Source organism: Cydia strobilella, chromosome 1 (genome assembly GCF_947568885.1).
Source record: "Cydia strobilella chromosome 1, ilCydStro3.1, whole genome shotgun sequence".
In the NCBI taxonomy this organism is placed as follows: domain Eukaryota; kingdom Metazoa; phylum Arthropoda; class Insecta; order Lepidoptera; family Tortricidae; genus Cydia; species Cydia strobilella.
In genome coordinates this window covers 781,003-805,268 of record NC_086041.1, presented here as the reverse complement: position 1 = coordinate 805,268, position 24,266 = coordinate 781,003, and the positions used below count along the sequence as shown (strand labels likewise).

The 24,266-nt window shown below is 38.6% G+C and overlaps 1 protein-coding gene and 1 long non-coding RNA gene across 3 annotated transcripts in view; one reads left to right on the top strand and one right to left on the bottom strand.

Annotated features, from left to right (window-relative positions):
* The window catches only part of LOC134747452 (dystrophin), a 628,976-nt gene that overhangs the window by 380,469 nt on the left and 224,241 nt on the right, over positions 1-24,266 (bottom strand). The gene's annotated exons all lie outside the window — the stretch shown is intronic.
* LOC134755068 (uncharacterized) lies at positions 21,034-22,377 on the top strand. The gene is made up of 3 exons (XR_010129008.1): positions 21,034-21,116; positions 22,231-22,248; positions 22,338-22,377. It is a non-coding gene; the product is annotated as an uncharacterized LOC134755068 (long non-coding RNA).

The following is a 24,266-nucleotide window of genomic DNA, read 5'->3' as shown; positions in this document are numbered from 1 at the left end:
TCACATATGATGTATTTTTGTTGCCGCTATAAAAACAAATACTAAAAACAGAATAAAATAAATATTTAAATATTTGTAAAATAAATATTTAAACGTTTGTTGTGTTTCCGATACAAAAAACGGGATTTTTTGCCGTTTTTTGCGTAATGGTACTAGTACTAGTAGTTATTCTGTGATGGTACGGAACCCTTCGTGCGTCCGACTCGCACTTGGCCGGTTTTTTTCCCAAATCTATAAAATTAAGGTTTTTGTAAAAAAAACATTTTAATACAAGCTTTTATCGAGATACTCATCGAGACAATTTTAACAAACCCATACACAATTAAGTTGCGTTGTTTTTTCAAAGATCTCCTATAGCCACCTCTTGTGTTCATCATCATCATGACAACATACCGGCGTATATTGTCAAGGGATGTGCCGAGAGCCTGAAAATACCTTTACGATACATATTTAACTTAGCACTCACCGCTGGAGTGTACCCTAGCCGCTGGAAGATGTCCAGAGTAAGGCCAATCCCAAAGGGGGGCGACACCTCTGCGGCAGAAAGTTACAGACCGATAGCCGTCCTTCCGACACTGGCTAAGTTATTTGAATCCGTACTCCATCGGACCCTATCAGCTCAAGTGAGGCCATTTTTGTGTGACGGTCAACATGGCTTTAGACCTAATCGTTCCGTAAATACAAATCTCCTTATTTTAGTAGATATTATATCTGAACATCTTGATAAGGGCATCCAAGTTGATGTCGTTTATTTCGATTTCAGGAAAGCATTCGATCGCGTAGATAATGATGTGTTGCTGGAAAAGCTGTATGAAATTGGCTTTTCTCCCAAGATGATGTCTTTTTTCGCAAACTATCTACGTGATCGGCAGCAATATGTTCAACATGGATGCTTCGTCTCGGCCCCTTATCACACTCGATCTGGGGTCAGTCAGGGCTCCATATTAGGACCTTTCCTGTTCGGAATAATGATCAATGACCTCCAGTCGGTTCTCAGGTCATCTCAATGTCTCCTTTACGCTGACGATCTGAAGTTAGTGTACGGTGTGGAGCAGAGAACTGATTGTAGGTCATTGCAGGAGGACATCAACTTGGTCTACCGATGGAGTATACAAAACAAACTTCTTTTTAACTCTGCCAAATGCTGTGTTTGTAGTTTTAGCCGTGCGCGTGATCCAATAATTGCGAATTACGAGCTGGGACCCGAGCCCATAACTCGTGTCTTCTCGGTTAAGGATCTTGGAGTTGTCTTCGATACGCGCCTCACGTTTCACGAGCACCTGTCATCACTTGCTAAGGACTGCTACCGAAGACTGAGCTTCCTTATTCGCAACATGCGTGACTTTAAAGAGCCATTCGCACTGAAACTGGTCTATAACGCCTTGGTTAGAAGTAAGTTGGAGGCCTCGTCGGTCGTGTGGCACCCACACGAGTCAACGTATGCCTTGTTACTCGAGAAAGTTCAAAAAGCCTTTTTAAGATCCTTGTACAAGAAAATGTACGGGTATTACCCGTTTCTGTACCCAACCAAATTCTTGTTAGGGACCCTCGGTTACAACTTGTTAGAGGTCAGGCGAAACTTTTCGTTATTGACTACGGCTTTACGGGTCCTGCGTGGCGAGTCAGACTGCCCAGAGCTGGTGTGCCGCCTGGTACGACTTTTTGTCCCTGACGTTCCCAGGATGGCTCTCAGGCCCCGCCGACGCGACTTATTGGCAGTGCCGGCGGCTCGCACTGTGTCGCGTAAGAACTCGCCACTTCTTCGTTCTCTCACACTATTGAATGCGCTCCTGACATCAGCTACTGACTGCGATATGTTTGCGTGGCGATGGACGGCTGTGTGCAGTGAATGTCTGAGGTTTTGTGAGAGGATGGATGATAGGTGCTCAACTGTAGTAATTTAGTGTTGTAAATATACCATAGTACTAGTTGTAATTTAAATTTAATTAACTTTCATGGCGCATTAGTTTTATACTGTAAGGTCATGTAAATGTGTTTTCAATAAATAAATAAATCAGATCAGCTCGATGGTACTTATAATATTGCATTCTCACCCAACTTACGTATGTGAAGTTTTAGCTTAATATTAGGAAGTGGGCCTAATTTAGCTTGCCAGATTTGACCTGAACCAGGCGTGGCTCACTCCGCGATTTCGTCGCGTCGCTACAGGTACATGCGGCCCACACCAATTTTAGTGTCTAGCCATAGTGGTTGCCGCGCACCGCTACGGAACGGACGCCTGCTCGCGCTTGCGCCACCTAGCGGTCATATCTGTCGTAATAGAAGCGTTTTGTTAGAGTGAATCTTCTGTACTTAGTACCAAAGATAGATATAGCTCCGTAATAGATGGATACAGTCTAAGGAAAAAACGTGCCTCGAAAATCAAGAGAATTTGATTCTCGTTCATAGGGCGCTACTAGTTTTGGCCTGCTGTCGTATAGATGGCGTTGATGGTTTCGTTTGTTATTAAACAATTTTAACGCATATCAGTGAAAGAACATGGGTCAAAATCATAAAAATAATTAATGCAAATAAAAAAAACATTTATCTATATTTAAATACATTTTATCGTATTTTTATAAATCTTCATTTTTAGTTTTAAAGTGTGTCGACAGATGGCAGTGAATTTACTGTGGTTACAAAATTTACTATGACAGTACCGCTCTAGTATAAGTTACTCTATGTTAGTACTATTATTTATTCTGTGCCCGAACATACATAGCAAGTTAAATACATAAATGCTTGTAAAAACAACTTTATTCTTATACGCTAAAATTGTGTCTGTTATTACGTGTAAGGTAAGATAAATTACTTTCCAATACAAACAAAAATCGAATCCGCATCTGCCCTGCGCGTTATCTTAGACCATTATCATTATAGAGGATGTTTGTTATGGGCGGCAAATTGTTTATTCGGCCAACCGTGATACGTAGGGAGAACACACTGTATACCCTGTGAAGATAAACGGACGTTTCTGAACGGACTTCCGTGACACACAGACATATTAAATATATTAATAACGGGTCACTCACGTATTTTAAGTCGAAAAATGCTCGACATGCTGTGGGCTGCGGCCCGCAGTCTGCGCCGGTCCGTCACCGTCAACGCAAGCTCCTGATGACACTCCTCGGTAAGGAGTAAAAGATGTCGAGCGTTTTTCGACTAAAATACGTTACTCGTTATTAATATATTTAATATGTTGTTTTAAAGATTGATATTTTTAGGTGTTTAAAAGTTTGGCAACAGGAATATGAAATTTCAGGCGTCTATAAGCTTCGGTACGGTCTATACGCTTACCATTAGGTAGGACGTATGATTGTTTGCCACCGGTGGGGTGTAGACTGCGGCGGCAAATCAGACTGTTACGTATGCGTGTTAGCTGACGTGTGACCGAGGGTTCCGTACTTTTTTTAGTATTTGTTATTCTAGCGGCAACAGAAATACATCATGTGTGAAAATTTCAACTGTCTAGCTATCACGGTTCATGAGATACAGCCTGGTGACAGAGAGACAGACGGACAGACGGACAGATGGACAGACGGACAGCGGAGTCTTAGTAATAGGGTCCCGTTTTTACCCTTTAAGTACCGAACCCTAAAAACCGTTGCTTTTCCTCTTGGTGGGCTCTTTGCCAATGTTGTTTGATCGAGGTCGGGTCTTGAAAACCCGATGTTCCCATAAGGGTGAACGAACTATTGGTTTAGGTATGTATTGATAAGGAAGAGTATAAAATAATCTTCAAAAATGGACTGTACAGGTTTCTATAAAATCGGCAACGTGGCACTTCAGTCGCAATATGCTCTGGTAGCCACTTACCATCATATTGGCCGTATGCGTGTATGTCACCGATGTTTTAAAAAAAGCCGCTGGTCTTTTCCTATGGATTGTCTAGCCTCTCTGTCAATGTTATTTGATCGAGGTCGGGTCTTGAAAACCCGATGTTCGCTTAAGGGTGAACGGTACGTCACTGTTTGTTACGTCTGTCTGCATACTTATTTCGTCGCTATACTTACTCAACAATCATTTGATGGAAATGTCGCTTTTCTTTCATTCGGAATACGGGTGTTTTTGTCATCAAATGAGTGTTGCAGATACGAGGTTGAGTAAGTATAGCGGCGATTTACTATGGAGCTATTGGTATAGGTTACATATTTAGTGGTAAAAGGTTATAATAGGCTTGATTAATATAAATAACGTAATTACGTACGTAATTTAAATGTAACATTAGTCACTAGGCTTGATTACTATAACCTCGTAAGGCCCAATGTGCATTACAATGTACACTCCGTTTCAATCAAATTAGAACCTTTCATAAACCAAACAAAGTGGCATTTCTTTTGTTTCATCGCTTTTTAAAACAAACGAACTTCGTTCCAATTTTTTTATAGAACAACGTTCAAATAAAACATTGGAAAACTTTGTATGGTGGATCTTACGAGGATACATTGTGACGTTTTTAACCAAAAGGTACCACATTGTCGCTTGTCGATAAGGTTGATTTCTAATTGAAGCTACATGGAAATAGCGCCTTACTGACAAGCGACAATAAGTACCCTTTTGGTTGAAAATGGCACAATTTAATAACGTAATTTATGTACATGAGTCACCATCGCGATCACGATTAACGGGTTTCATTTTATTTCAATGAGGGCTAACGCGTATGAATTCGCCGCTAGGGGCGCTAGTGTAGATGGTGGTCTTTTCCATAGTTCGAAATGTCAAATGTCACTGGTCACTTCAATGACTGACAGCTTTTCTATAGTCTTTTGGACCACCATCAACAGAGGCGCCAACTGGTGAGCAAAAAAACGATAGCCCTCATTGAAATAATATAGAAACATATTGGCGAATTTAAGACTAGCAAAAGTTATTGCAAAATTGCCACAAATAGGGAACTAAATATAATCAAAAAGTTATCTTCATTCAACTTAATTTTAAGTCGCGAACTATACACATTCGAGATTTTTCCTGCATTTAAAATCACTTCAAATCAAAACCTTACACCTACGTGATAAAGTTGAAATCACCTACGCAATTGCAAATGTTAGTGTAACTAGTAACTTCGGTGCTAAATCCCGTTCCCTAGGTGGCAGCAGGCGCGGATGTAGATTAGCATGCAGTTTAAACTTGCAAGTTTGCAGTTAGGATGCAAGGGAATTACGTTGTGTCATCTAAGTTAAATTTCATCTGATGACTACCTAATGCATAACACCGACCATGCTTTTATTTGATGGCTATTTACTGCATGTTATTGACCACATTAGATTTTATGTATAATAGGGACCGTGCGCGTTGGAGGGTCTGCCATCTTGTGGCCTAAATCGGAACCATAAACATGTACATTACATGTACATTGACACTTCACGCCAAAGCATGTGCTGCCATCTTGTGGGCTACTTTGGAAGCATAAACTACACACCAAAGCTCATTCTCACTTCTTAGACACATGGCACACCATGAATAAGCGGGCATCCCGCTCGTTTCTTCCCAGAACGTGCAGAATGTGGAATGAGTTGCCTCCTGAGGTATTTCCTTTGTGCTACGACATGGGATTCTTCAAGAAGCGGGTATTTAGGGTTCTCAAGGGTCGGCAATGCTTAAGTGGCTCCTGTGATGTTGCTTACGTCCATGGGCGACGATGACTGCTTCCCATCAGGCGGCTCGTCTGCTCGTTTGCTGACTATCACATAAAAAAAAAACATGTACGCCTCGCGCCAAAAATCTGACGTCTGTGCTGCCCCCTACAGTTTATGCACGCTCCCTATACAAATTGTGACGTTTTCAACTAAAAGGCACCACATAGTCGGTTATCGATAAGGATTTCAACACACTTTATCGTTCGTCTATCATCTGTTGTTTTGTCGCGAAGTAATCACTTACATATTTATAATTGTTGTTGATTTGTTTATTACCTGAAACAAAACACAAATTATATAAGTAAATTATATTTATGTATAGATAAAATAGGGCGCTAACGATGGGCCTCATAAGAAGGCTCAAGGTCACGCAAAGGGCAATGGAGAGAGCTATGCTCGGGGTTTCTCTGCGTGATAGAGTCAGAAATGATGATATCCGCAGTAGAACTAGGGTCACCGACATAGCTCGCAGAATTGCAAACCTTAAGTGGCAGTGGGCGGGGCACATTGCTCGCGGAACTGATGGCCGGTGGGGCCGGAAGGTTCTGGAGTGGCGTCCGCGTACCGGAAAACGAACTGCCGGTAGGCCTCCAACGAGTTGGAGCGACGACCTGGTGAAGGTCGCGGGAATTCGGTGGTTGCGAGCGGCACAGGATCGGTCGGAGTGGCGAGCCTTGGGGGAGGCCTATGTCCAGCAGTGGACGTCTATCGGCTGACATGATGATAGATAAAATATTACACAAGTATAAATGCTGCCATTAAGATAATTATGGTCAATACTTTAAAAAACTTCTCTATCTTATACTGCTACTTGAAAGGCAGTAACTCTGTATGTATCCCATACATAGATATCACATTTTTCTTTTCATTGACAGAACAAGATAAGAGATTTTAATGAAGTGGTGCCGATACTACAGTTAAATGCACATGTAAACCTCATTTAAGTTTGATAAGATAAATACAATTAGAGTTTTGAATGATTCACGGTTGACTTATATTGACCGGGATATAGACCGTGATTACCTTTTGTATTATTTGTGAGCTCCCGATATTACCATCCCGATGTTACTGTTGGTGACGTTGAAAGTGAACGCAGCCGAAGCGCAAGAATGAGGGTAGACAGAGCGCTGTCTACACAACTTTGACACCCACCCGCTATCTTCAGTCACCCGTGAACATGATGCATGTAACTGCGTCGAAATATCGGGAGCTCACAAATAATACAAAAGGTAATCACGGTCTATATCCCGGTCAATATAAGTCTAGTGAAACTAACCGTGAATCATTCAAAACTCTAATTAATTCCCGGTGGGTTTTACTAGACATATCATCATTAGGCCTTGTCCATCTTTACAGATGATTTAAGCAGCATCCATGAGTTGTGTTATCTAGCGACAGCGTCGCTACTACTACTACTACTAGACATATATTGACCGGGATATAGACCGTGATTACCTTTTGTATCACGATCTATATCCCGGTCAATATAAGTTTAAGATAAATACATTTTGTAATACTTTAATATAAAATCGTCACTTTATTTTATATCATCAGCCGGTCCAATACAAAACTTTATGAGCGTAAGAAGTGGAGGGTTTTATATCCCAAATCAATTACAATGTTGGCGAAATTGTTAAACTTGCCACAAATTTTGTAGAAAACTGTATGCTAAATAGATAATATTTTGTAGTAGATTCTGTGTAGTAAATTACTTGATTATTTTTAAATCTTAATAATGTTGTTTACAGAAATGTATATCATAGGTAGGTGTAATAAAACGAAATATCGAAAGGTCGAAATATCGGGAGCTCACAAATGATTCTAAAATAGAATCTTGAGCGTAGTGAGGGATTCAAGTGACAACGCCCAAGGTGGAAATAATTTTGCTATTATAATTATGCTAAATGTGACAAATAATACAAAAGGTAATCACGGTCTATATCCCGGTCAATATAAATCTAGGTATAATAAAGTGAAGGATACCTACCTACTTCATTTATTAGAACTAAGTATAAATTATATATAAGATTTTATTTTTATTTATAAATAAATAATGACTTAACTATACTGTGAACTTACGTAAACTCGTGTGTTTATTTCTAAAATATTGTATGCAACAAAGCGCTCAAAAATGTATGACAGTTTCTTAAGATTCTCCAAATACTTTTTAAGTATTTTTGCACGCTTACGTGGGAAAATATTTTTCACATCACCTATTCGAAAAGGGGCTTTTTCTTCCCCGCTAGTAGGGATCGAAGTGGCACTTTTCTTCCCTGATAGGAGGGATCAAAGTGGCACTTTGCTATTCTAGGACACGATTTTTATTCTTTTTTGCATATTCATATTTTTTATTTGTATTAATCATACATTGTCATGGATGCGTAATTTGTAATATTAATATTATTATTTACAATATATATGTCAGAAATACACACACACACAAATATACATACTATATTTTTAGGTTAAATCATATTTTGGAACATAACAATTTCCTCATGGGTGATGTGAAAAGCAGTATGTGTCACATGGTAGCAAAATTATTTCCACATTGGGCGTTAACACTTAAATCCCTCACTACGCTTAGGACTCTATTATAGAATCCCTCGCTACGCTCACGATTCGATTATAGAATCCTTCTCTTCGTTCAGGATTCAATGTACGCCCTCGCCGTAAATATGTCATTTTGATCCCTTGTAACACAACGGAGGGGTGCTGGTGCCTACTTTTATGTATGGTAGCGAAAGTTGGGTATGGCAGAAGAGGCATCAGAGCCAAGTGAATGCAGTGGAAATGAGAGCGTTGAGAAGTGTGTGTGGTGTGAGATTACAAGATAGAATTCGGAACAGTGTGATAAGGGAAAAGTGTGGACTGAGCGAAGAACATACCTTTCTCAATTTTTGTCACTACAAAAATTGAGAAAGGTATGTTGAGATGGTTTGGACAAGTGGAAAGAATGAGTGAAAGAAGGCTAACAAAGAGAGTGTATAAGGGAGAGGTAGAAACGGGAGTTGGAAGGGGCAGACGTCGGCGGACTTTCTCTGATTAGATCGGGGAAATCCTGAAGAAAGGCCAGGTCGAGAGCACCCTAAACCGGCGAGCGTGTATGAGGAATGTTATGAAAGTGAAGGAAGCGAAAGAGGTATGTCAGGATCGTAGCAAGTGGAAATCCGTGGTCTCTGCCTTCCCCTCCGGGAAATAGGCGTGATTATATGTATGTATGTAACACAATCTACTAATTAACAGTGATGTACAAAATTTATAATAAAATCAACACAAGCATAGTCAATATGACATAATGGTAGAAGAGCCGGCAGTAAAGTTTCGAACCAACGTGATACCGCGATGAGATGCACAATGGTTTCCCATAAAAGTGATGCTGAGTCCGAATTTGATAGTCTGCCACGGCGGAACTGGCCGAAAGTACGAAAAAGATAGCCACTTCCGGTGCGAAAAAGGGGGGGTCATTTAACCCATCTGATACTGCAATAATAGCTATGGCATCAGTTAGAAATTTACTGGTAGATACAGAAAAGCGAAATCTGCCAGTATGATTCCTGCCGGAAGTGCTTGGCATACGCTCTCAAAGGTGACCATCGGGACCCCTAAATTAACCCATCTGATACCAGCATGAAACCAATTCCAGTCGGTAGATATGAACCTTCTATTCAGGAATATATAAGTCTGCCAGGGCGTTTTCAGCCGAAACACCTTGACATACGAGATTTTGTGGCGCAACATCCGTGGTACCCGTATTTCGGAATTGTACATATTACGGACATTTCAAATACTGCAGGCTTATTAATTTATTACTCTATGCTTATATTTGTATATTATTACGTTATTAATAACATATATTTATAATAAATTAAGTTAAAATAAATTAAATAATGTGATTATTATGTGTGATAGTCATTGAATTAGCTATATGAATCGTTTGTCTTTGTCTGTCATTTTGACTTATGTATTTGTAAGAAAAGGATAAAACATAATTTAACTAATTAAGGCTCGTAAAGTTTTACGAATAAGGGGGTATTAGTATTCATAACTAAATCAGGCTTGAAATGCGACATAAAATGATTTTTGGTGGTTTCTTTTACGCTTGAGGCGTTTTTTCACCTATTTGGTGTGTCTAATCACTCTTATGTAGGGGAGAGAGGGGCAAGACGAGTAAGACGGGGTAGCGGCTTTATATGGCGACACGACTGACCAACCATCAGAATCCCGTTAGTGCATGACGATGCGTCGCCACCATGGCAATCAGTTCGCACAGTGACCGGCTAGACAAATGGTGTCGTTAATTATTTATTTGCAACAAAACTGTTTTTGCCATATTTCTTGTTATTTCTAGGGTTCCGTACCCAAAGGGTAAAAACGGGACCCTATAACTAAGACTCCGCTGTCTGTCTGTCTGTCCGTCTGTCACCAGCCTGTATCTCATCAACCGTGATAGCTAGACAGATGACATTTTCACAGATGTTGTATTTCTGTTGCCGCTATAACAACAAACTATAACTAATTGTTTATAACACCTGTATTCATTACCTGTAATGCACAATTGATGCATAAATGATTCTAAAAACATAATAAAATAAATATTTAAGTGGGGTTCCCATACAACAAACATGACTTTTTGCCGTTTTTTGCGTAATGGTATTATGGTACGGAACGCGACTCGCACTTGACCGGTTTTTGTGTTTTATTTGGTTTGCGTTTGTTTCCTTATTATCACCAGCACATATATACTGTTAATTTATTCATATGGCCCAGCAATCACGCCAACAGCTGAGGACTTGTTTGGTTTCAAGTACGGTTTTTTTTACTTTCGAATTTCATTAGGCACATGGGGCAAGATAGGGTTGACGGCCGTAGTTTTAAAGTGATAAACTGATGAAGAATTGCGGATTTGAATTTATTTATTCTTCTCTTGTAGAACGGTGAAAAAGTATAAAAGAAAGTCAAATAGAGGAGAGTGGTTAGAGGCCAAGAAAAAAGCGGTGGATGCTGTTATAAAGGGAAGATGGGGTACATGTTAGCTGTAAACACATTTTCTGTCTCTCAGATGACTTAAGAAATAAAAGTAAAACAGTTCGTGAGAAGGTATTAGACGATGGACCCAATATCCAAAAATTGAAGTTTTGTTTAGGCCCTAAATATAATACTTCTATGAATCATTCTTATCTTGTCCGGTAGGGGTTCCCCCATCTTACCATACCTGGGGGGCAAGATGGAGAGTAGGCACTTTTGGCCATTTTAATTTATTTTTAATTTAATTATCTAACTAGAGAGTTCCTAGTAAGTGTTGATTATGAAAGACTGATTACCAAAGATAATAATAAAAATAACAAAAACTTAAAAAGAATAGCATTTTTAGTTTTATTGGACTTGAAACATTAAGTATACCGTCATTCCCACCTCTCCCCTACATTTCTTGACGTTGACGCAAAAATGACGTAGTTTAACATTCAGGGTGTTGTTTTATAACACTACAAATTGAGATAACTAATCTATTGACGACCGGTCTGGCCTACTTACTGCCTGCAAAGCCGATGGTCTTGGGTTCGAATTCCGATAAGGGCATATATTTGTGTGATGAAAACATATATTTATTCCTGAGTCATGGTTGTTATCTATGTATTTAAGTATATATTTATCTATATAAGTATGTATGTATATCCTCGCCTAGTACCCATAATACTCCCAATATTTATAAATAACAACAGAAATACATCATCTGTGAAAATTTCAACTGTCTAGCTATCACGGTTCATGAGATACAGCCTGGTGACAGACGGAACAGACGGACAGACGGACAGCGGAGTCTTAGTAATAGGGTCCCGTCTTTACCCTTTGGGTACGGAACCCTAAAAATGATGTAAAATATCACATTTCATGTCATATTTGGATTATTGGTAAAAATCGTCCTTGACGTTGAAAATCCTGTCTTTTCACACCCGTTTACAATAAGTATGTAATAATAATAATTTTGTTCATTTTGGTAAATAAAGGATATTGTAATTTAAAATTATTTTATTATTTATATATAAGGTGCTAAAAAATTAGCTACAGAAATTTTACGAGATGGTACTTTACACTAGAACAATTAACTTTTAACAGAAATTAAGAAATTTTCTCATAATTTTTATTTTATTTACCGAACAAAATAAATAAACTATAATTATATCTAAAAAATAATCATCATGTATTTAACTGCTTGTTTGTCTTAAATGTCATTGTCAACGTGTCATTTGATTTATTTTATCAACGTGAAGTGGCCAGTTACGTTTTATATTTAAAAGAGGTTTTAGAATCTGTTCAATGAGGTCTCATTTAATTATCTCATTAACAGAGTTTTTTTACAAAGCAAATTTGTTTTCCAATTTTCTCAAAATAACATCATAAAACCTATAATGTTTCATACTTACATATACTTCAGGAGCCGAGTACTATCAACTGTAAAGATATCGGTAGCTAATTTGTTAGCACCTTTATAAGGCAAACAAAGAAGTACAAAGCCGTAAGCAGGTATTAAATTAATGCCCAAATTATATTGTGTATATTAATAAATTTGAAATATATGTTATTAATAACGTAATAATATACAAATATAAGCATAGAGTAATAAATTAATAAGCCTGCAGTATTTGAAATGTCCGTAATATGTACAATTCCGAAATACGGGTACCACGGATGTTGCGCCACAAAATCTCGTATGTCAAGGTGTTTCGGCTGAAAACGCCCTGGCAGACTTATATATTCCTGAATAGAAGGTTCATATCTACCGACTGGAATTGGTTTCATGCTGGTATCAGATGGGTTAATTTAGGGGTCCCGATGGTCACCTTTGAGAGCGTATGCCAAGCACTTCCGGCAGGAATCATACTGGCAGATTTCGCTTTTCTGTATCTACCAGTAAATTTCTAACTGATGCCATAACTATTATTGCAGTATCAGATGGGTTAAATGACCCCCCCTTTTTCGCACCGGAAGTGGCTATCTTTTTCGTACTTTCGGCCAGTTCCGCCGTGGCAGACTATCAAATTCGGACTCAGCATCACTTTTATGGAAAACCATTGTGCATCTCATCGCGGTATCACGTTGGTTCGAAACTTTACTGCCGGCTCTCCAACCATAATGTTTGTACGATAATATTACCTATGCTATTATAGTATCTTAATATTATCTACTCTTAAGCAGGAATGTATCTCGTCTCGCCACCTTTGATCATAGACTCACCCTTTAGACTCCAATTCACAAGCTGATTAATAAAACCAGGCAGTGACAACGCAGTGGCTCCTTTACTTATAAAAGACTAGCGTATTAAACATTTAAGTATAGCGTTTCGAAGTGAAATAAAACTATGAAAACGGATTATATCTCGTATATTGAATTTATAATACATCCCGACGTTTCAAACTCTTTACAGCGTTTGTGGTCAACGGGTGACCCCCGTCACCCGTCACCCGTTGACCACAAACGCTGTAAAGAGTTCGAAACGTCGGGATGTATTATAAATTCAATATACGCGATATAATCCGTTTTCATAGTTTTATTTCATGAGTAACTATCGCGGTAACCGAAGACAATATTATATAGCGTTTCGCTTTTCAAAATTGTTAAAAAATTACGCAATTTAAAGATCACCTTGTGTTACCTCTTATCTTATGAGCAGGCATCGTAAACTGCGAGCGAAATCCATTGAATTTCGCTCGCAGCTTACGATGCCTGCTTATGAGTTTGATCTTGTAGGTACTGTTTTGTCTTATTTCAAGGTGTGCTTTAAAACATTTTTTTATTACGTTGTTATGACATAACTATTGTTTATAACATTGTTTAGGTGGGTTTTAAAATGTACATGCACATGGATTGTAAACGTGGACTGAAATCTTAAGTCCTGCTCCCATTTCTAATATATTTACTTAAATCATAAATTCAAAAGTAACTGCCTGTCTGTTGCTTCTTCACGCTTAAACGCGAGACCCGGGAAAGGACGAAGGATAGTTTGTACCAATGATCATCATCATTTTTATCAATCCACGCAGACGAAGTCGCGGGCAGAAGTTAGTATGCAATAAGTATGGAGGCACCAGTGTAATTACTGCATGGCGGATGCCTCATCTAGAGGCGTCTCTTAGGCTGGAAACAGTGCTCGACCGACAGTCAGCGCTGACCGTCGCTGGGCGTAGCTATATATATCTATGCAAGTCTATGAACGCGCACACAGCTACGCTGACGGTACGCGCGTGATTGTATTGGATTTGGTCAGGACCGACGGTCAGCGCTGACCGTCGGTCGAGGACTGTTTCCAGCATTAGAGTAAGTGATCTGGTTCGTTGCGACGTTATGCGCCGAACACGAGTTTACCCAGAAAACAATGCGTAAGCGGTTTACAAGTTTGGAGTTTGCAAGATTAGTCTCTTCTCAAACCAGTTTCCAATCATCTGACACCTCGTCAAGTATAACTTGGTCTTTGGATTAGATGCAACTATATTTATATGGAAATCTAAGATATACTGGTTTTGTTAAGGTAAGTACGCTCTGGGTTCTTGTGAGTTGCTTCTTGTTGTCGGCGTCCGAGTTGTGTAGTAAATAACAATATAATGTGTTTGGTACTTTATGATATGACGTGGAGTGGATAATGGATATCAGTAGAGACGCCTCCTGCCCACATTGTGGCAAGAAGGAGACTAGCTTTCACTCACTAGCAGAGTGCATTATGTATGCGGCAACGCGATATAATACATTCGGTAGACACACTGAAAGAGAACGAACTAAAGGATGTCGAACTTAAAGATGTCCTTTTGTTCTGCAGGAAAACAAGAAGATTTGAGGAGAACAGTGAGTGAATGCCGCCGGGACAGTAACCTGCAGCTCCAACTTCAGGGAACTGGGCTGAATGAACGCGACACGTGATCGACAGCCCGCCTGCTTCCGGCCGGGCGTCCCTACACTACATCTACATCTACATCTCCGACGTGGAGTGAACTAGAGGTAGGTAATAAAACACAAAGAGATGATACTACTACCTACATACAGAATTCTCGCTGTCTTCTTATTAAAACCGTTGTTTGACAGCGGCGAGTCATGAATCATATTATCTGTCTAATCATCATCTTCCTCGCGTTTTCCTGGCATTTTGCCTAGGCTCATGGAAGCCTGGGGTCCGGCAACCAATCCCAAGAATTGACGTGGGCACTAGTTTTCTTTTTCATCTTCAGTTCATCTGTGTCCATACGCATATTATACTTCTCTTTTTCACTCTTTAAACTTGTGACTCAATTACTGCTCGGAGCAATCATGAACCCGACAAAACTTACTGACACAACTATAAAACCTTTACGTTATTCGAAATTAAACTATCGTGAGACATATTTCAAAATATTTAGATCAGTACTCACTATTGTTTCTAATCGCTTTTGGCAACATGTTTCGGATTCGTCGGGAACCCTTCGTCAGGCACGAGTGTCCACGACGGTTGTACTCCGTGCACTCCCCGCGCCGCGGACACTCGTGCCTGAGGAAGGATTCCCGACGAATCCGAAACATGTCGCCAAAAGCGATTAAAAACAATAGTGAGTGAAATCTGATCTAAGTACTTTACATTGTTTTAATAAAATATATTGAGTACCTATAAATTACCTATACTTACACTAAAAAACCATAATGTCTGGTGTGCCTTCTTAATTTAAAACAGAAGTGGTGATTAAACTATAAAGATAGGCCAATAACTACTAGGTACATATTTCAGTGCCAAACTAATTAGTTATTTTTACCCAAAGGGTAAAAACGGGACCCTATTACTAAGACTCCGCTGTCCGTCTGTCCGTCTGTCCGTTTGTCTATCTGTCACCAGGCTGTATCTCAGGAACCGTGATAGCTAGACAGTTGAAATTTTCACAGATGATGTATTTCTGTTGCCGCTATAACAACAAATACTAAAAAGTACGGAACCATCGGTGCGCGAGTCCGACTCGCACTTGGCCGGGTTTTATTTAAATCATGATTATAGGAGAGAAAATATGTTGTGTAATCTAAATTATATTACCGAAATGTCTTCTTTATTTCTTATCGAAAACGTCAAGTTCGGCAGATTGATCGCTCTAATATCTTGGTGCTACAAAATTAGATGGGTACCATCGCAAACCCTGTTTACATTGGTGGACCTCACGTGGACCTTATGGATTTGGTAATAAGGTCCACAGATGTACGGTTGGGAGAGTTGCTGTTTGTACACGGAAAACAAAGAAATTAGTTTTCATAAGTCTTTAATAAAATTTGTTTGGAATTGAAGAAAAAATATAGAGGCCCATTTTTAGGGTTCCGTAGCCAAATGGCAAAAAATGGAACCCTTATAGATTCGTCATGTCTGTCTGTCCGTCCGTATGTCACAGCCACTTTTCACTGAAACTATAAGAACTATACTGTTGAAACTTGGTAAGTAGATGTATTCTGTGAACCGCATTAAGATTTTCAAAAAAAAAAACAATAAATTTTGGGGGTTCCCCATACTTGGAACTGAAACTAACTTTTTTTTTGTTTTAAGAGATAATAGTTTTCTTTTTTATTCAAGTCCAATACTAGTAGTAATATTCTGTAACACAACTTTTGAAATATAAAAAAAACATTCAGACCACACAATTAATTATAATTACTAGATATCTACATTTCATACGAAGCTAAGGAAAGATGCAGGTTCGACCAGCGGGCTGAGCATTTTTATCGCCTGTCACCATGCCTGTCACGTTCTAACAAGTATGTAAGTGCGGAAGTGACAGGCATAGTGACAGGTGATAAAAATGCAACCATGCTGACACCGCTTTACTGCATATTAGCGACTATCGAGCCTACCCGCTATCATATTCAGGAGTAAGGATACTAAATAATTTGATCAGGAATATAAATAATTTGTATAGATCATCACCTGCATACATGTATATAGGTATATACTTATATATTAATGTATATAGGTTTTAATAGGTAGTGTGAAAGAGGATATGAGAAAGGAGTGAGTGCTGAGGTGACGAAAAATAGAGGAGAATGGAAGAGAAAAACATGTTGTGCCGACCCCACATAACGTGGGATAAGGGCAGGAAGAAGAAAAGTATATAGGTTTTAATACTTTAAAAAATTACAAAAAACACTTTTTTGCTTAGAATTCTATTTAAGGACCCTGATTTTTTAAAGTATGAAATTTTCTTCAGATATTGTGAAGGATTTTCGACATTCCATTCCATAAATAATGCATGTAGAGTAGGTACTTTTGTTCATGCAATATTGTAATAGATATAACACAAAATAACAATACTGCAATATGTGTAAAACTAGAAGTCAATATAGAAATAAGCTGCTACTACCTAGACCTAACTTAGCAATGTATAAGAATGGACCACAGTATAAATGTATCCAAATTTTTAATAAAATCCCTAATGCTATCAAATACGAACTAAATGAGAAAACTTTTAAGTCTAAACTGAAAAGCCTATTAATAGAAAATTGTTATTACACAGTCGAATCATTCCTGGAAGATAATACGTTAGATAAATATGACACCGAATTAGTGTAAGACTGTTAACTTGACATATTGCTGCCATCACTTTAATATTAATTGACATTCATTAAATAAATAATAATTATAATAATTTGACAAGTTAATTCAATCAGACATTATTATATCGGTGCATTGTTGACGTTGCTATAGTTGAAGTTACAAAATTAATTTATGAGACTAACTAATAGGTTACTAAACCACTGATACGCTAATATGTTAATTTTATTATGTTACCCTAATTACAATATGTAAATTAGAATTAATAGAACAGAAAAACTGTACTATTGTGTGCCCTTACAGGGTGTCATGAACTGGCTATATAAAATATAACACCTTATTATGTACATGACAATGCAATATTGAATAAATGACTAAATGACAATACTAAATCTAAATTCAAAGTGTAATGTACAAGGGCGGTGAATACCGGGTTGAAAGTTTTAACAACATTTCTACTCATTAGTTATATACTAGCACGAGTTACCACACACCGATCCATCTTCCCAACCTTTCCCTTTAGCCACATTGTTCCATAATATATCCTTTTTATCTCAAATTCCTGGAATATCCACGAAGGAATCGTTCCCGCTCGTGATTGATTAGACAAATCCAAGACACAGACGTATTGACAACAAATTATCGCTCTCTGTTCTATCTTTGGGAGAAAACATTTGTATAGGCTTTTTTGTAATTTTCTTTCTGAAATTAGAAAGTTGGTGATCCCGATCTCATAGTATGTTTGGAACTTCTTAGCCATCGGAGGGACGTTGGCTCTCTGTGCTTGTTCTACCGTCTGTACAATGGGGAATGTCCTGAAAAACTTTTTGATCTGGTGCCACCGTCACGTTTTTACCACCGCACCTCCCGCCAAAGAAACAAAGCTCATCCTCACTTTCTTGAAACTTGGCAAACCAAGAACAAGCGGGCATCTCGTTTTTGCCCAGAACGTGCAAGTTGTGGAATGAGCTACCTTCTGAGGTGTTTCTGACATGGGGTGCTTCAAGAAGCAGGTATTTAGGATTCTCAAAGGTGGGCAACGCATAAGTGGCTCCTCTGATGTTGCTTATGTCCATGGGCGGCGATGACTGCGTCCCATCAGGCGGCTCGTCTGCTCGTTTGCTTCCTAAAAGTATCTTTTAACAATATTTCTAAGAATCAGTCGTCAAAAATAACTTGTCATTTAGTCATTTATTCAAGATTGCATTGCCATATACATAATAAGGTGTTACAATGTAAAAGGTCAGTTCATGACACTCTGTAAGGGCACAATAGTAGGTACTTATTTACAGTTTTATTCGACTTTAGGCAAGTTTATAAGGTGATATACATCAATTATTTTATAAAATGTCAGCTATTCACATAAATCAATTCAGGATTGTAACGTCAAAAAATACATTGAAATAAATAGTAAATTGAATTATTTATTCTTAAATAGTGACGTTGTTAAAGGGCCCACTGACTATCAGTCCGCCGGACGATATCGGCCTGTCAGTTAGAACAAAAATTTTACAGTTCCGAACAACTGACAGGCCGATATCGTCCTGCGGACTGATAGTCAGTGGGCCCCTTTGATTTTGTATAATGACACTTCATTATTATGGAGCGACATCTGTTTTTCTCTGTTCCACAAAGTGTGTTAAGATTTTGATACACCTAAAAACTAACTAGCGGGAAAAATTTTGGGCTCTTGGCCCAATCTTTGACACAACTTCTCAAACAGATTAACGATTCAATACCAAAAACACAAAAAATAAACATCGTTGCCTTCTGCTCAATGAACCGCGAAAGAGAAAAACTCCCTTCCACAAAAGGTTCCCGATATTAGCTGACGGAACGCTTCGGAAAGCTAATCGTTTCTTTAATTCCGCCCTTTCCTATCCTTTACCCTAACCCTTTTTAATATTTGCACAATGACGGCAAGAAAATGGCCAAACAAAGCACATTTTTCACTTACGTTTTGAATAAAAATCTGAGAGCCTGGTATAATTTAGGAGGATTTAAGGCCTGTAAATAGACTATTAAAGAAAGGAAAGCTTCATATTTCGGACATATATATAGAAACGCAAAATACGACTTGTTAAAACTAATAATTGAAGGGAAGATTGAAGGGAAACGAGGACGTGGCAGAAGGAGAATATCATGGACAAGGAACATAAGAGACTGGTTAGACGTGGACAGTACAGAAAAACTAATTCGCATGACTACGGATAGAACGGCATATAGGCATAAGGTCGCCAACCTCTGGGACGGAGAAGGCACTTGAAGAAGAAGAAGAAGAAATAGACTTGAGATCGTGAATTTTGTTTCCATACTGAAAATTTCGAAACACTCCAAGTACTAGACATACTATATACAATACGCGCCACCGAGCGACTGGGGGTAAGAGAAAGAATATTCATATACAATTTGGGCATTTCGGTATTTCGCCATCGCCTCCTACCTATAATGCCACCCGGTCGGTGATAAGAACAAATCATGGCAGTATTTTCTCTTTCCTCTTATAGGAATCGCAATAAGACTATTTTTCTCTATCAAAGAGTGTCAGGCCCTTGACTCCAAGAGTTAAAGACTTGTTTTATCTATACAAGTACACAGCTATAGAGAAATACACAGCTAAGATTATTGGGCTAACTTCGAAAACGGGATAATTTTGAAAATAGCAAAATAGATTATTAATGGAAAAAACGCTTCCGACAGGAATTTAAACGCAACCTCCGCAATCCGTGCCTTGCTCTTAACCAAATAGGGATGTTGACATTTTTTTAGAACTGTTGTCATTTTATAGATAGACACGTAATTATTGCAGTGAATGGTTTACAAATGGCGCTATAGTCACAAATCATTTACGGAAAACAGCAAATACACAACTCAAAAAACAGGCTCACACACTGGATGCATATAGACTCTGACCACGCTAACTGCACAAATTTGGCAGTCAGAATGCATACTTATCTATAGCATTTGATATGAAAACTTATCTTTGTCCAACTCTGCCGTCTCCGTTCCTTCGGGAGAAAAACTACCCAGTCGTATGTATTTATGTTTAAACTATCGTAAATGGAAAGAAATATAGCAACAGTTTGATGTCTAAACTCAAAACTGGCGTACTATCAACACTGTTCACTGATAATTCGAAATCCTTATTCGTATTATTGCCAAAGTATTCTTCTTCTTCTTCTGCTACCATGCCCTAGCGGGCGTCGGTGGCCACCTTTGCAAAGTCTTTTCTACTCTTGGCCAGTCTTGTTAGCGTGGCCGCGTCCTTGATGCTTGTCCATTGTTTGATGTTATAGAGCCAGTTCATCCTCCTTCTTCGCCTTCCCCGTTTTCCCTCTATTTTTCCAAAGTATAAACCTATTTCCCTATTTTTCTCTATTTTGCCAAAGTATAAACCTCGTAATGCCCACTGTCCTACGCGTAGCACTAATTCCTCGTAATTTAAACCATTTTCAATTGGAACATAGTAACATTTCTTTTGTTTCGTTCAGACAAAATAAATTGAACCACATTTATTTTACTATTAATTCAAAATTCTAATAGCGTGTTTTGTATAGTAGGCCTTATAACTTAGGTTAAGAATGTTGTTGTAATATTTACAAAAATACGACCGCTTTAGATTCAGTGCGCCTATAAGAATAAACTAAACGTTTAGTATTAAAATTGATTACGTCGTTAACAAAATTTACAACTTCACACCTTAAACAATCAATTCCGGTTCATTTACTTAATTTAGTTTAATCAACACCTTATCGGCATATCTTTTAATATATAAATTGATTCATCACACGTCAACCCGTGACCAAGGATTGGTTTAAAAGGTGTGATTGTCGGCTAATGTGCATCTTCAGTGAGCAACCAGCCCACTGTGAGGTCCAAAATGGCGTGGAAATTTGGACTTCTTTGTTTATTTGTGACCGTCGTCTTCGGTCAGGGTAAGTTGAAAATATTTTTTTTTAATAATTCATTTTATTAGTTTAGCTGACGAAACATATAGGTCAAAACATCTTTTGTATATTGTTTGGTTAATTTTAATCACATCTATTGTACTGTTATAATAGACAGGATTCGAACCTGGGACCAAGATAGACCAGTCCAGTGGGTCACCCGTTGTACCATAGCCTACACTGTTAACTGACAGTTCTTAACCTTATTACATAACCTCGAAAGGCCCAATGTGCATTACAATGTACACTCTGTTTCAATCTAATTTGAACCTTACACTAACTGAATTAAGTAGCATTTCTTTTGTTTCATTGTTTTCTAAAACAAACGGAAGTCAACCTAATCTTCTTTACAACAAGGTTCAAATTAAAAATGGGAAATTTGTATGATGGCCCTAGGGACGAGGTATAAAGTCCACCGATGGACAGTTAAGAAGTGATTCTGTTTGTCATCATAAGAATTGATATTAGAAATAAATTTCATCAAAAAAGGCCGAAAAGGTCGTAAATTTATTCTTAGAATGAAAAAGGCCGAATAAACAAAGCAAATAAACTGCCGATAATATTTGAAGTTCCCTGAATTTCTGCGATATCCCATAGGGAACCGTGAACCACGAACGAAGTTGGTTCTCGGTAGGCCCTTCAGATCCTGACGCTGGGACCAATTGTAAATCCTTTCGATTAAAAAATAAGTTTTCGATGGGTTCAGGTATCGGAAAAAAAAGAAAGATCCCACGAGTTAAGATCCTTCATGAAGCTCTATCATTTTATTTATTGTATCCAAGTTTTACATTTAGCTTTTCAATTGGTACTTAATGTAATTTAAAAATCCATACCATACCAAGCTAACTAACAGTTAATTCAATTCAATTCAATAATACCTAAAACTGGGAACAAAAATAGCTTCAATAACTTGTAACCTAAAAAAAATTTATGACCCTTTATGAGATTATTATCAGTTTTATAATTTTATTTCGTTTATTGAGTGGCTTTACTACGTACGGCAGTATAACCTATCGAGCAGTATGATAACTACTAAGAAATATCCACATTTTTAGTTATTTTAACCTCCAAATATTAATTTAATAAAATTGTATTGTTTCAGATGACTACGGACGCAGTGGTAAGTAGTAAATTATACTCCAAATATCTAAATAAACTTCACTTGAGCGCGGCGCGGTGGCGCTAAAGTCTATTGTATTTTTTTTCTAGGCAAAGATCTACAAACAAAATTGATTTACTATTGTATAGGTACTTACTTTGACTTTATTTATCATTTGAGCTGTTAGCTGCTTTCTTAGAAAGAAATATTGTGTGCAACAGTACCTACAAATTAGGTCTTAAAATTCTCGGACTTGTTACAAAACTCGACATCGTCTCGTTTCGTAACTTCGGGCCTTAAATTCTTAGAACCCTTATTATGTACCTGTTGCACAAAATATTATTACCTAACCATATGAGATCCGGAAAACCTACAATTTGTGTACATACATGTGTGAGTCATAAACTTATAACAATAGCTTTCAGGATTTGGCCGTCGTTTATTTTTTGGGTTTTCATAATTCATCTATGTATATTCAAGCATTTTCTATCCGCTAATTATTATATTTCCAACGGCTGAACAGATTTTCTTGAGTCAAATCTTTGGTACTACCAAAATTAAAAACAACCAAAATTGACCCGTTTTAAACAAATTTACAAGGGCAGGTAGTTCGAAACTGAAACGTCAAGGATAAAACACAAAAATATTTTAGAGATTTGAAAAACAAATTTCAAAAAGAAGAAATAAAGTGTTTTAAAATAAAAATGTATGCAAAACAAAACAGGGTTTAAGTTTTAAAACCTCTTTTTAGGGTTCCGTACCCAAAGGGTAAAAACGGGACTATTACCAAGACTCCGCTGTCCGTCTGTCTGTCACCACGCTGTATCTTATGAACCGTGATAGCTAGATAGTCGAAATTTTTACAGATTATGTATTTCTGTTGCCGCTATAACAACAAATACTAAAAAGTACGGAACCCTCGGTGCGCGAGTCCGACTCGCACTTGGCCGGTTTTTTTTATATAAAATAAAAATAATTCTTTAGTAACTTGATTCATTTGGTACTCTATGTTACATAATTAGACATTTAACCTATAGGTATAGACACTTAGCCGTAAGAGACTTGACTGACAGACTGACCAACGTAAATCCCTAGTAGCTAAGGTTATAAGCACTAGCACCTATCTTCATCTTTAGACATACTTTCTTTTTTTTTTTCAATCTAGTTTTTAATTCACTAACTGGTCGCCCAAGATACAGGCTATGCCTAGTTTGGGGACCCCTGTTCATACTGTTTTAAATGTACCGCTGTATGCGCGCAACCTGGACCTCATGTATACTCAATCTGCAAATTCCCATTTTTGTGTGCAAAATAAATATATTTTTCATTTTTTTCATTTTTTTTTTTTCATTTGTTTCAGGCCTGGCCAGCGCCATTGCGAACGCCGAAGCACTCGCCAACGGTTACGGAGGCGACAGTGCAAGCGCCGAAGCAGAAGCAAACGCTCTAGCCAACGGACTCGGAGGAGGCAGTGCCAATGCCAACGCTCTTGCCAACGCTCTAGCTAACGGACTAGGAGGAAGCAGTGCCAGCGCCAACGCTGTTGCCAACGCCCTAGCTAACGGAGGATTCGGAGGAGCTAACGCCAATGCCAATGCTCTCGCAAACGCGATGGGTAACGGATGGGGAAGCGGTGCGAGCGCCGATGCTGTCGCAAACGCGTTAGCCAATGGAGGAGCTGGAGGAGCGAGTGCGGAGGCCATCGCCAACGCATTAGCCAATGGCGGCGCTGGAGGCGCTAGCGCTAACGCTCTTGCTAACGCATTAGCTAATGGAGGTGCAGGCAGAGCGAGCGCGGATGCGATCGCCCAAGCCCTTGCCAACGCCGGAGCTGGAGGCAGTGCTAGTGCCGAAGCTATTGCTAATGCCCTCGCTAATGGTGGTGCTGGCAGCGCTAATGCTCAAGCTATTGCCGATGCTATGGCTAACGGAGGTGGTGGCAGCGCCAGTGCCGACGCTTATGCCAACGCTTTAGCCAACGGAGGTGCTGGAGGAGCCAGCGCTGATGCCATGGCCCAAGCCCTTGCTAACGCCGGAGC